At 41.9% G+C, this 13141-nt stretch overlaps 1 protein-coding gene and 1 long non-coding RNA gene across 16 annotated transcripts in view; one reads left to right on the forward strand and one right to left on the reverse strand.

Moving 5' to 3' along the window:
* The window catches only part of mef2aa (myocyte enhancer factor 2aa), a 247414-nt gene that overhangs the window by 64740 nt on the left and 169533 nt on the right, over positions 1 to 13141 (reverse strand). The gene's annotated exons all lie outside the window — the stretch shown is intronic.
* Positions 3720 to 11077, forward strand: LOC137352327 (uncharacterized). The gene is made up of 4 exons (XR_010969679.1): positions 3720 to 3877; positions 6421 to 6578; positions 7397 to 7539; positions 8459 to 11077. It is a non-coding gene; the product is annotated as an uncharacterized lncRNA (long non-coding RNA).

Raw genomic sequence — 13141 nt, forward strand, 5'->3', positions numbered from 1 at the left:
CTGGGGAATCTCAGGCATGATCCAGGTGAATTTCCGTCCATTAATTTTAATGGGCAGAAAATCGTGGGGAATGCCCCTTCCAATCTTTTGAAGTGTGTTCATGTCAGGAGTGCTCATTCGTAATATTGTTGAAATTCAAAGCAGCTATAGTAAATGCATGAAAAAACTTTCAATACAAACTTTTAAGTTAGAACACCATCTGAATATACAGTTGCTGCAATCATTGTAAATGGTTTTACCAGATAGAATTACATCGTCAGCCTCCAAAAAAAGACCCGAAATCCTTTTAATCTGAAACGGAAAGTCTGCAAAGGGAGTTTTTGAAAATACTTGGCATGTGTTTTGTCTTCTATACGCCAACTCTGCCTAAACTTCACTAATGTGCAGGATCACTAAATCAGCACATGGTAAACAGGTGCTGTTATTTCGAACACCTGTCAGCCGTTCAAAGGCCTTGATCTTCCATCTTAGCCAATCAGCTGGGTACTCCTTACACTATGGCCATACATGGTTCTGTTATTTGGTACCTTGAAGGTCATGAAGTGTGAGCCCAGCTAGCTCTTGCTGCCAGCTCAGACAGTTCCCAGCACTGATATGAGTAAAGCAAATATTCACCCTCCACTGGGAAAAACGCTCAGCAGACAGGCTTCTGCTACCGTTTCTGGAAGTCTTTGCTCAATACGACTCTGGAGGGGCTGTTGTCACCACGAGGGAGCTTGAAACAACAGCATTCCATTAAAAGATAACATGCCATGAAGCTTTTTCTGATATCCAAGTCCTGTCACCTTATCACTTCATTTGAGCTTCGGCTTTCAGCCCCAAAGCCATGAAATAATTGTGTTCTCTTTTTATCATTAGTCAGTAACACAATAGCATGAGACTTGTTCTGTGCACAGGAGTACATCTGGAATGGTGTAATCTGTTAACAAGGCCAAGTGAGGGCAATGGGAGAGATTCAAGCTTCCATTTTCTCAGAGGCTGCATTTTCACTTTGATAAGAGCTGTGTTTGGTAAGAAATGCAGGAGGATGTGACTGTGCTTGCTGCCTTTGCAGCTTGTTTAAAGTAGTTTAACAAATCCACAACTCCTCTTCAACCAAAGTTATTAAATTTAGCACAAAAAAAATCCTTTGTAGTTCCTTTCTCATGAGTAAAAATAGATCTGCTTTAAAATAGTGATAAAGTCTGACAGTTTCGAAAGTAAGAGCTTTTTTAAGCAGACTTAAGCTGAAGTCAACGGAATTGAATTTGTACAAATGGGAAAGGTCTGCATCAAAAGCTTGGGGAATTCACTGCATTTCTACGATTAAGTGGGAAAGGTTGGGAGCTAGAAAAAGTCAAGATCATTATACGTATTTGTAAACTTACTGCACCAAACATTAATATCAGTAGCGTGTCAAAACTGCACTGTTATTTCCTCTAAGCATTCTATGCTGGTACTTTGTTTTAATCTGTACCTTGCTTAATGTTTCATTCTTTTTATTTTACTCCTTTATTTGCCTGAATTAAAAATTCATGCTGGGGATATGGTGCCAACAACTCACAGGTACCTCATCAAAGTGGTCATTCATTACATGTAGCAACAACTTTCATTTATATAATGCAGAAAAAAGGTCCCATGGTATTCCACAGAGACATAATCAGGAAAAAAGTCAACATCAGCAGGTTATTTAACCATGGGTAGCATGGCAGTCCAAGCACGATCCTGTTTTCATCCAATACTCACATATACACACTGCCAAATGGGTCGTGAATAGCAATCAAGAATGGAAATGCTGGCTGTTTTCCTCTTCCTAGTTCAGGGGGACTGAGGCCAGCTGCTGCATCTCCCCAGGCTGAGATCAGATAACCTATCGCAGACCAGGGATTGAATCTGGCCCTCCCTTGTCTATATGGCTCAGCTGCACACTGAACTGTGCACATCAGTAACTGAGCCATTAGAGGAAATCAAGTTTCTCAAATGTAAGCCAAACTTGATCATCGGCAGTCAAGTGAGGCTGGCAAAGACATCGGATGGAATTTTTCCCTCGGCAGATGGGAGCCATCCACCGACCGAAAAGTCGGTGGCGAACCCGCCTCCGCCTGGCCTGGGGATCCAGTCTGCTTTTTGCGGTCCACAGGCCTTTAATTGGTCTGTGGTGGGACTTCCATCTCATTGAGGTAGGAAGACCCGCCTAATGGAGCTGCCAGCCAATCAGCGGGTCGGCAGCTCTTAGTCCCAGCAACACCACCAGGAGTAGAGGCCACTGCTGGGACGGGAACCCAGCTATTGGAAAGATGTCGGGGAGCCCCGGAATGAAGCTATGTTTTTGGTGCCTCGCCAGGGGTGATCAGTCAGGCCCCAGCGAGGCAAGGGTGGTCAACTGGGGGATAGGAAGCGTGTTGAGTGTTGGGGTGGTTGGGGCAGCGGGGGCGGCTCTGTCGGGAACACGGTGCCTGATCACGAGGGCCCTCCCCCACCCCAAGACTGTCAGAAAACTACCTGCTTTTGTCAGGCGGCTTCTCTACGGCCTGGGCCACCTGACTAGCCGCGATAAAATCCCCGTGTCAGCGGGTGGAGGCCCTTAAGTGGCCATTAACTGGCCACCTAAGGGCCTTGATTGGCCTGGGGCAGGTGGGCCATTTTTCACCATCGCCACCCTGTGTAAAGTGGTGGCGGAGCGGGAACGGGTCAGGAAGGCCCAGAGTCTCCCGCTCCATTTTACGCCCCCCACCTTCCCTTACACCAACCAAATGTGATGAGCTAGTAATTACTTTTATTGTACCCTGGCTGCTTGAAGGTGATATTTTAAAATCGCTGAAAGATCATGAAATGCTGTTGTACTGAATCCAAGAAACAAAAAAGATCCAGCTAATGCTATTCAACAAATGATTGTAAATGAGGGGGCATAGCATGACCAAATAAAAACTCTTGCAACTGAAAAACTGGGTTCCAGTAGAGCAAGTTTCTTGTTGTAAACTATCAAGAGACTGCGAAAACCCATGGCCCACCACATAGGTAACCATCACCACTGCAGACAAACCTAGAACACCAGATATATCTTAAAGACAATGGCTGTGCTATGGCGTACACAATACAGCTATACTTCTGTGCATCAATTATTTCGCCATCTATAAAGACTAGCCACCAATTACAACGAAAGTTGTAATTGAAAATTGTGATTCAGCATTCTTTAACAAATGAGAGAAGGAAGCAGTTTACAAACTTTAGATGTGCATGAGAGAAGCAAACTGAAAACAGTGTATGAAAATATAATTCACAACATTTTAACACAATGCAGTACAAATTTCTAGTCTTCAACATAATTACTATACATTGTGATACTTCAGATTTTCCAACTCATTGGAAACATTCTTCACAGCAGTAACAACATTAAAAAAAAATACTTTCATCGGCCGTTTACCATTTGCTTCTATCATGTGCGTTTGAAGTTAAAGTTTAAATTTGCACTAGGACTTTGTAAGCACCTTGTATGGTAAATTTGTAACAAACTCATTAGGTAGCAAACATTTTGGAGTCTATATCAAAGCATGCACTTAGCTACAATGCATTAGCAGACAGCCAGGAAAGCAGATACAAGGAAGTTATGCGAAACCATTATAAATCACTGGTTAGGTTTCAGCTGGAACACTGTGTCCAATTCTGGGCACCACACTTTAGGCAGCATGTCAAGGCCGTGGACAGGGTGCATACGATATTTACTGGAATTATACCATGGATGAGGGACTTCTGTTATGTAGCGGGATTGGAGAAACAGCGATTGTTCATTTTCCTTACAGCGGAGAAGGATCGTGGAAAATTTAACAGGAAATGTTCAAAATTACGAAGGGCTGAGAGAATAAATAAGAAGAAACTGATTCGACTAGCAGGAGGACTGGTAATCAGAGTGCAGATTTAAGATAATTAGCAAAAGAACCAGAGTGGAGATAAGGGGTTATTTTTGTGCAGCGAGTTCTGATCTGGAATGTGCTGCCTGAAAGGGGTTAGAAGCAAGTTCACCCGTAACTTACAAAAAGGAAATTGGACTTTTTTTTTTTTATTCTTTCACGGGATGAGCGCGTCACTGGCAAGGCCAGCATTTACTGCCTGACTCTATTGCCTTTGAGATGGTGGTGGTGAGCTGCCGCCTGCTTTAACCCTCTACAGTCCATGTGACGTTGGTACCCCTACAGTGCTGTCAGGAAGGGAGTTGCAGGGTTTTGACCCAGCGACAGTGAAGCAACAGTGATATAGTTCCAAGTCAGGACTTGGCTTGGAGGGAAACTTGCAGGTGGAGGTGTTTCCCTTGTGTCTGCTGCCCTTGTCCTAGGAAGTAGATCTCGAGGATTTGGAAGGTATTGTCAAAGGACGCTTAGCAAGTTCCTGCAGGGCATCTTATAGTACACACTGTTGCCATTGCGCACCTGTGGTGGAGGCGGTCAACGTTGAAGGTGGTGGATGGGGTGCCAATCAGGCAGGCTGCTTTGTCCTGGATGGTGTCGAGCTTCTTGAGCATTGTTGGGGCTGCACCCATCCAGGCAAGTATAGAGTATTCCATCACACTCCTGTCTGTGCCTTGTAGACAGTCAACAGGCTTTGGAGAGTCAGGAGGTGAGCTCTCACAGAATTCCCAGCCTCCGACCTGCTCTTGTAGCCACAGTATTTATATAGCTGGTCCAGTTAAGTTTCTGGTCAATGGTAACCCCCAAGATGTCATTTCTTGATATCACATGGAGTGAATTGAATTGGCTGGCATTTGTGATGTTGGGGACCTCAGGAGCAGGCCAAGATGATTCATCCATTCGGCACTTCTGGCTGAAGATGGATGCAAATGCTTCAGCTTTGTCTTTTGCACTGATGTGCTGGACTCCACCATCATTGAGGATGGGGATGTTTGTGGAGCATCCGCCTCCAGTTAGTTGATTAATTGTCCACCACCATTCAGGACTGGATGTGGCAGGCCTTCAGAGCTTTGATCTGATCCTTTGGTTGTGGGATTGCTTAGCCCTGTCTATCGCAAGTTGCTTCTGCTGTTTAGCATGTATGTATTTGTGTGTTGTAGCTTCACCAGGTTGGCACCTCCATTTTAAAATATGTCTGGTGCTGTTCCTGCACTACTCACTGTATCAGGGTTGATCGCTTGGCTTGATGGTAGTGAGGGGTATGCCAGGCCATGAGGTTACAAATTGGAGTGGAATATAATTCTGCTGTTGATGACCCACAGCACCTCATGGATGCTCAGTTTTGAGCTGCTAGATCTGTTCTGAATCTCTCTCAGTTAGCACAGTGGTAGTGCCACTAAACACGATGGAGAATATCCTGCCACATCCAGTTGTGAATGGTAATGGAACATTAAACTGGAGGGGAAGGTTTCACAAATATCCCCATCCTCAATGATGGAGGAGCTCAGTACATCAGTGCAAAAGACAAGACTTAAGCATTTGCAACCATCTTCAGCCGGAAGTTATGAATGGATGAGCCATTTCTACCTTTTCCTGAGGTCCCAAGCATCAAAGATGGCAGCCTTCAGCCAATTTGATTCACTTTGTCTTCACAAGGTCTGTGCAGCAATCACTCCTACCAATACTGTCATGGACAGATGCATCTGTGACAGGTAGACTGGTGAGGGTGAGGTCAAATAGGTTTTCCCTCTTGCTGGTTCTCTCACCACATGCCACAGGCCCAGTCTGACAGATATGTCCTTCAGGGCTCAGCCAGCTCTGTCAGTAGTGGTGCTACAGAGCCATTCTTACTGATGGGTATCGAAGTCCCCCAGCCTTGCTACCCTCAGTGCTTCTTCCAAGTGGGTTCAACATGGATGAGTACTAATTCGCCAGCTGAGGGTAGGTGGTAGGTGCCATGAGACTTTATGAGGTCTAGAGTTAATTTTGAGGACTCCCAGGGCCAGTCCCTCCCGACTGTATACCACTGTGCCACCACCTCAGGGATAGTGATGGAGGAGTCTGGGGCATTGGCTGTAAGATATGATTCTGCGAGTATGACTATGTCAGGCTGTTGCTTGACTAGTCTGTGGGACAGCTCTCCCAATTTTGACGCAAGTCCCCATATGTTATTAAGGGGGACTCTGCAGGGTCGACTGGGCAAAATATGCCTTTGTCGTTTCTGGTGCCTAGGTCGATGCCAGGAGATCAGTTTTGTTTTTTTATTTTTCTGTAACAGTTTGATAGAGTTTGCTCGGCCATTTCAGAGGGCATTTTTTTTTTTATAAAAGAGTCAACCACATTGCTGTGGGTCTGGAGTCACATATAGGCCAGACCAGGTAAGGACAGCAGATTTCCTTCCCTAAAAGGAAATTAGTGAACCAGATGGGAATTTTTTTTTTTTTTAAGTGACAATCTGGTAGTTTTTTAAAAAATGATTAATAATGAGACTTGCATTTTATTCCAGATTTATTAATTAATTGAATTTAATTTCCACCAGTTTTCGTGGTGGGATCTGAACTCGTGTCTCTGGAGCATTGTGTGGGCCTCTGTATTACTAGTCCAGCAACATTACCACGAAGCCACCCCTCCCTACTTGAAAAAGAAAAATTTGCAGTGGGACTAATTGCATAGCTTTTTTTCAAAGAGCTGGCACAGGTATAACTGGCTGAATAGTCACTTTCTGCACCGTATGATTCTATGACATAAAGGCATCAAATGTGTCCAAATCGATTAGGTAACGTCATTTATTGAAGCCAAGTTTGTGATTTTGCATAACGGGAAATACATCATCATCCCGACATTATTAAAGCATTTTAACCAGCTGATAACATTTGAACTGATACAGGGCTGAAATGTAAATGAAAATGTCTTTCCAGCTTTCTCATAAAATGTGTATTAGTAAATTAAGATGCATGATTAAGCACAATGAAATGAAAGCTTCCGTGACATCCAGAATGATCATTAATTCTATGTTATAGTATATTCCCACTGAATACAGTTTCTCATCAATTTGAGACTTTAGTGTGACAAAAAGATCTATAACTTGCAAGATTATCTTGGTGCCTTCTGCAAACTGCTGTCTAGCAAAAACCACAGCCCACGAGTATAGCTTGGAAAGCAGCCAACTTATGAAAAATGTCAACCCACTTTCTTCTCCCTGTGGATTACACTCTGAAATACAAACTTCAATGTGAAGGAGATTCATACAGTTTGTCCAATGCTCACAATGAACCAGGGCTTAGGTGCTGCTTCACTCCTTTTCAAAAATAATGTTCATTTTTGCTTTGTAGCTTCTGACGGAGAAGAGTGTCTAAGCATAATATGCAGTCCAAAAATCAGCAATAGTGATTTAGAACTGTGAACAAATTAATGTAGTGTGTCACTGCTTGTATCACATTGGGGGTATTGAGTGATAATATAAGCAATGGAAAAAAAATCTTTCAAAGCTTCTCAACCTCATCCTGTCCCAACAGAACTAAAAATCAAAAGGCTTGGATGTTCAAGACTGACATAATAAATTACAGTGGAGAAAAACATCTATTTCCAATGTAACAAATATACAGAATAAATATCATGGATCCTCCATCAGAAATTACAAAAAGTTTAAATCAAGCTGGTAAGTGTTGATGGCTTCATAAATCATGACAGTGAACCCTTGGGAATATTGTAAGTCCGAGACTGAATTGCAATCTTTAATTCCCAAGTATTATTTTATTTAATACCTGCGAGTGTCATTTCATAGTAGACCGCAGACACAAACACAGGTAACATGCACAATGTAACTGCTCGATTGTCAAAAACGATTGGGTCTTTCAGTCAGATCTCGGGTTCCCACCTGATTTTCATATTGCTCTTACTGGGGCTGGAATGAGCAATAATGTGCATCCATGTTGGTAGAAGTGGGTTAATGAAAAGTCTGGCCACAACAATGTAACTGAAAATGGGTCAACGGCATTAAACAATACACATATGGAATTGCAGAGGTTGCAAGACCAAGATTAATATTTTATTGTGGTCAATCTTTAATCAGACTGTGGCTGCATATTAATTTAAGAAAAATAAAGCTGTTCAAATGAAAGTGGCACTTTTTGCTTCAAAAGGTGTTATAAATGCTGGCAATTACTCATGCAATGCTATGAAATAATGAGTCAAGTAGGAAGCATTACAGGGTTAACATTCTTGAAATATGAAAATTGCTGTGAATACTGAATACAGTTAAAAGCAGCAGAGGTTGACCTTTCTTTGAAAAGGTTATTAAAATATACATTTTTTTAAAATTAGTTTTATACAAGAAACAAGCGCAACAAATGGGTGAAACACATCAGGTAATACAGATTTTGGGGGCAAGTCTGCCAGCAGTACTAGTACACTATTCAAATCAGTGCCAGGACAAAGAAATAAAAATCAAAATGTTCAATGTACAGAGTAGAGACATCACCCTAAATGCTGAGATGCTGAAAGGCCTACTATGTATATGCAGCATTTTCTTTATTTCAGACTTCTAATTTTTTTTTCTTTTTACCTATACCCATGAGGTTTAAAATACTGCTACTAATTTAGACCTAATTCAGGCCATCCTCCTGCAAAGCCAAGTGCATTGGGCAGGTCACATTGCCCGGATGGACGACAGTCACCTGCCCAAGATGGTGTTGTATAGAGAGCTGACCACAGGTAAAAGGAACAGAGGGGCCCCATGCAAACGTTTCAAGGACTCCCTGAAGAAGTCCCTCTCTGTGTGCCACATCGACCATCGCCAGTGGGAAGTGCAGGCCATAGATCGTGATGCCTGGAGATGCTACATCAGGAGGGCTACTGACACCTTTGAGACTGAGCAAAGAACCAGCATGAAAGAGAAAAGGAGGAGAAGGATAAATCCAATTGCCCCCAGCAGCGAGTACACCTTCACTTGTAAGCGCTGTGGGAGAATCTGCCGGTCACGGATAAGCCTGACTAGCCAACAGTCGGCCTGCAACCGATGACTACAACCTTCCCAAAATCTTCGCCCGTGAAGAAATGCCGAGAGAATTCAGACAAAATAATTTGGTTAGAGTGGAGTACTTACACTGGATTTAGGCTGATCCTGACTTGAATTTATCACTACGCGACATGAAGCCTGATTTTAACTCGGCAGTTAAGATTCAGGGAAGAACTTATGATCTCCAATCTCACTGGCTTCCTGTGGGATGTAATTTTAACTTACTGCTTTTAGCAGGTGCGTGGCGATCCAATGGAAGCTAGTGGGGTTCTACTTTAAATATGCAGATCAAGCTCTGATGACATAATGGGTGGGACCCTTAGCAATTTTACCCCAAGCAGTTGTGGCTTCCCTGCCAGGCCCACCTAGTAGCAAGTGGATCCAAGGCCAGAAAAGCAAGTGATTTATCAAAAAATGTTTATTTCCTCATGGGCTAGAAAGACAAGAGCAGACCTCTTGGCGCCACAAGGAAACCTGGAGCCTCCCCTGCCCTGGGCTTCCTTCTCCCGTACCTGACTGTGATGCACTCTCGATGCCACTCACTATACACTTACCCTGCAGGTCCCCAGTGGCTGCTTCAAGGCACCCAAAATCAGGCTCCCACCCACTGGTCAGCTGAGGCTTCTCACCTGAGGCTGCAGGAAGGATTCTGGGCAATTTGCCAACTGCCTGGAAACCTGGCTGATATGGTCTAAAAATAAAATCACTGTTAAAATGAAAGCACACAGCCTCATTATAATATTTAAATGACCAACCCTCCAATGAGATTGGTCACCCACCCCTCATCCTGCCTTCGTTAGAACCAGACATGGCCGACTTTCAGACAGACTGGGCTCCCGATTCAGATTTTTTGAATTTTAACCTCCAACCCGACCCCAACCAATCCATTTTTGGGAGTTTAGATTCAACCCAATGTTTCTATCATAATGGTGACTGGCTACACCAGTAATCAGGTTAAACACTGCTTTGCATTATTTTGTTAGCACTCTTACTTATAGTATTGAGTAATGTTTGCTCTGTCTAAGCTAATAATGCATTGAATTCTGAAGGTTAATTCAGTTAAAGTGAAGGCACTATAAGGGTAATTCTCCTCGACTCCAGCAGCAGCAGAGATAGGGCTACAACATTGTAGTCCTGATAGTTTAACCTACCTACCAAAGGCAGATCCTGACAAAATTATCCCTTACACATTACATTTTAATAGCTAAAAAGGAAAATGCCTGTGAAAGACAATTTCAGTCAACAGATTTTTATCCTTTGTTTGCAAAATTCATACCTGCTTTGTTCAATTAACTCCTAAGTTATAACCAAATAATATCACAGGAGTTAAAAATTATTTCTACAAGTTGAGTTTAATGAATTTATCTGCACCACCTGATTTATCACCAATGTGATGTGAAGCGGAAGATTGTCGTTAATGATGACAAGTGCTATAACTTCTGAATACTTAAAAATGTTGGTCATGTTTTTCCCAAATCTCTAATCAAGTCTCTGGTGCCCTTATTGACTACAACTATTTTGAAGAACAGTTATTAGCACTGAATGTATTCTATGATCTAGGTATCAATCAATCAGAGCTGTGCAATACAGATTGCATTGCAAACGTTCAATCATTTGACAAAACCATTTTAAAGTTGGTTTTCTCGCCCAATTAATTATACAATTCAAGACAGGTTTAGACTGTAGGTAATTTTATGCTTCCTCAGGTTACAGTGCACAGCTTATATTTTACTATTAGTCATTAACAATATAACTTCAACATTGTCAATGGAACTTTTGGCCATTAGTTGAAACAGGAAACTAGTGTCCGACATTCAATTTTTAAAAATACATCATGCTCATTATCACTGTAACGTACTGCACATATGCAGCTCTTAAATTATGTTTACTCCCAGATTCACATTTGCCCCTCCAATCTGAATTAGCTTATTCGTGCTACGTGACCATAAACTTTGAACTTGCCATATCCCAATACTGTATATAAAGATTTGTTTGCATCTTCTATTTGAAAGCCTGTTTTGAATTTCACTGTTTAATGGATGTTACGCACCGACCTTTCATTTATGTAACCTCAAAGTAGGTCAACAAGGATTTAACCAAGAGCATCATAATAGCTTTTCAGCGATCTTTGTACATTGTACTAGGCTGAAGAAAAATCAAAGAGTCAGAATGCTAAGCTGCTGCTTGACGAACATGTTTCTGGGATCTAGAGAATATTGTTTCCAATGCATCATGGCAAAATTATACAGATGTCTCTACAACTTGGATTAGTGTTCCTGGAGTTCACGCGAAGGATATTTTTCCTCTTTAGATGCAGCTGTTAGGATATTTCTCGGATTCAATCTTCTCGAATAGCTCAACCAAGATCGAAAAACAATGGGAAGAATTTGAATTTATGTACAGAACAACTGTGCTCACTCCCAGGGCTTCTACCCACCAGTTTAGCCTTTACTGCTGCTCTTTGCCTTGACAGCCACATTTTTTTTCAGCCTCATCCAATTCCTATGGGCAATGTAATGGGAGTGTACTAATATTCACCAGTATGCTACTTAAACAAAGCAAACAAATATTCTCCAAATTACTTGTGAAAAGACAGATTTCAGGTAGTGTGTATGTAGGCATTTATTTGTACAGTACACCTTTCATTTATCATGCTGAAAACCAAAAGGATGATGCAAAAAAAAAGTCAAATGCATTAAAATCTCTGAACTGTAAACCTGGAGATTTGTTCAGTGGGTCCAATCCTCTAAATCAACTAAGGGGCTAGTTTTCTAGAGATCACATTACATAAAATTTACAGCAGTGAAACAGGTCATTCAACCCATCTGGTCTAAGCCAGTGTTAATGTTCCACACAAGCCTCCTCCCACTCTATTGACTTCATCTCATTTCAACATATCCTTCTATTCTTTTCTCCCTCATGCTTTTATCTAGTTTCTCCTTAATTGCATCTATGCTATTCACCTCAACTCCTCCATTTGACAGAAAGTTCCACATTCTAAACACCCTCTGAGTAAAATAAATTTCTCCTGAATTTATTATTGACTCTCTTACATTTATGGCCTGTAATTTTGGACTCTCCCACACGTCTGTGTGTCCACCCTATTAAACCCCGTCATAATTTTAAAGACATCTATCAGATCACCTCTCACTTTTCTCTCCAGACTGTTCAGTCCTAAATATTAACAGCAATTATGCAGCAGCCAATCTTTACTCTAAAAGATTTATTTATCCAACAGATGTGAATATAAATGTTTAGTTATGGTCCAGGAATGAGCCTCTTCAATTAAATACCAATTGTTAAAATGTTTACTACCTGCTTAACTGTAAGTGACATGTTCACTTACACACCGCAGACAAGAGCCACAACATAGGTGTTTTGTGTCACATTCAGCAAAATCCCTCAGTTCCCACACACCAAAAAGAGACATAAGGTGGCTTTCACCAGCACGTTCTATTATTTGAGAATATCACTGAACTAACATTACCAAAAAGAAGCAACTTAATGAAAAATAAAAATTCTTTAACAATTAAAATTCTTGGTCCCTTTGGTGACAATTACTTACTGTGATAGCAAGCTCTTTGTTTAAGAAACAACCAGCAATCTCAAAACTAAAGCCAACTGCAATTATTTTGCTGAACCAGACCTTCAATAATGGATGAAGACCCTCAAGAGTCCCCAAAAAACAGGCAACAACGCTGCAAACATATTGACAAGCCGGAATTTGGAGACACAAGCAACAGGTGGACAAGGGGTTTGGGAGGGGGTAGAGAATGAGGAGAGCAAGAGTGACAGCACATGTGAGAAAAAACAAACATATGAATTAGGAGCAGGAGTAGGCCACTTGGCCCCTCGAGCCTGCTCTGCCATTCAACAAGATCATGGCTGATCTGATTGTAACCTCAACTCCACATTCCCGCCTACCCCCAATAACCTTTCACCCCCTTGCTCATCAAGAATCTATCTACCTCTGCCTTAAAAATATTCAAAGGCTCTGCTTCAACTGCCTTTTGAGGAAGAGAGTTTCAAAGACGCATGACCCTCAGAGAAAAATTTCTCCTCATCTCTGTCTTAATTGGGCAACCCCTTATTTTTAAACAGTGACCCCTAGTTCTAGATTCTCCCACATGAGGAAACATCCTTTCCACATCCACCCTGTCAAGTCCCCTCAGAATCTTATATGTTTCAATCAAGTCACCTCTTACTTTTCTAAACTCCAGCTGATACAAGCCTAGCCTGTCAA

Source organism: Heterodontus francisci, chromosome 38, assembly GCF_036365525.1.
Source record: "Heterodontus francisci isolate sHetFra1 chromosome 38, sHetFra1.hap1, whole genome shotgun sequence".
In the NCBI taxonomy this organism is placed as follows: Eukaryota; Metazoa; Chordata; class Chondrichthyes; order Heterodontiformes; family Heterodontidae; genus Heterodontus; species Heterodontus francisci.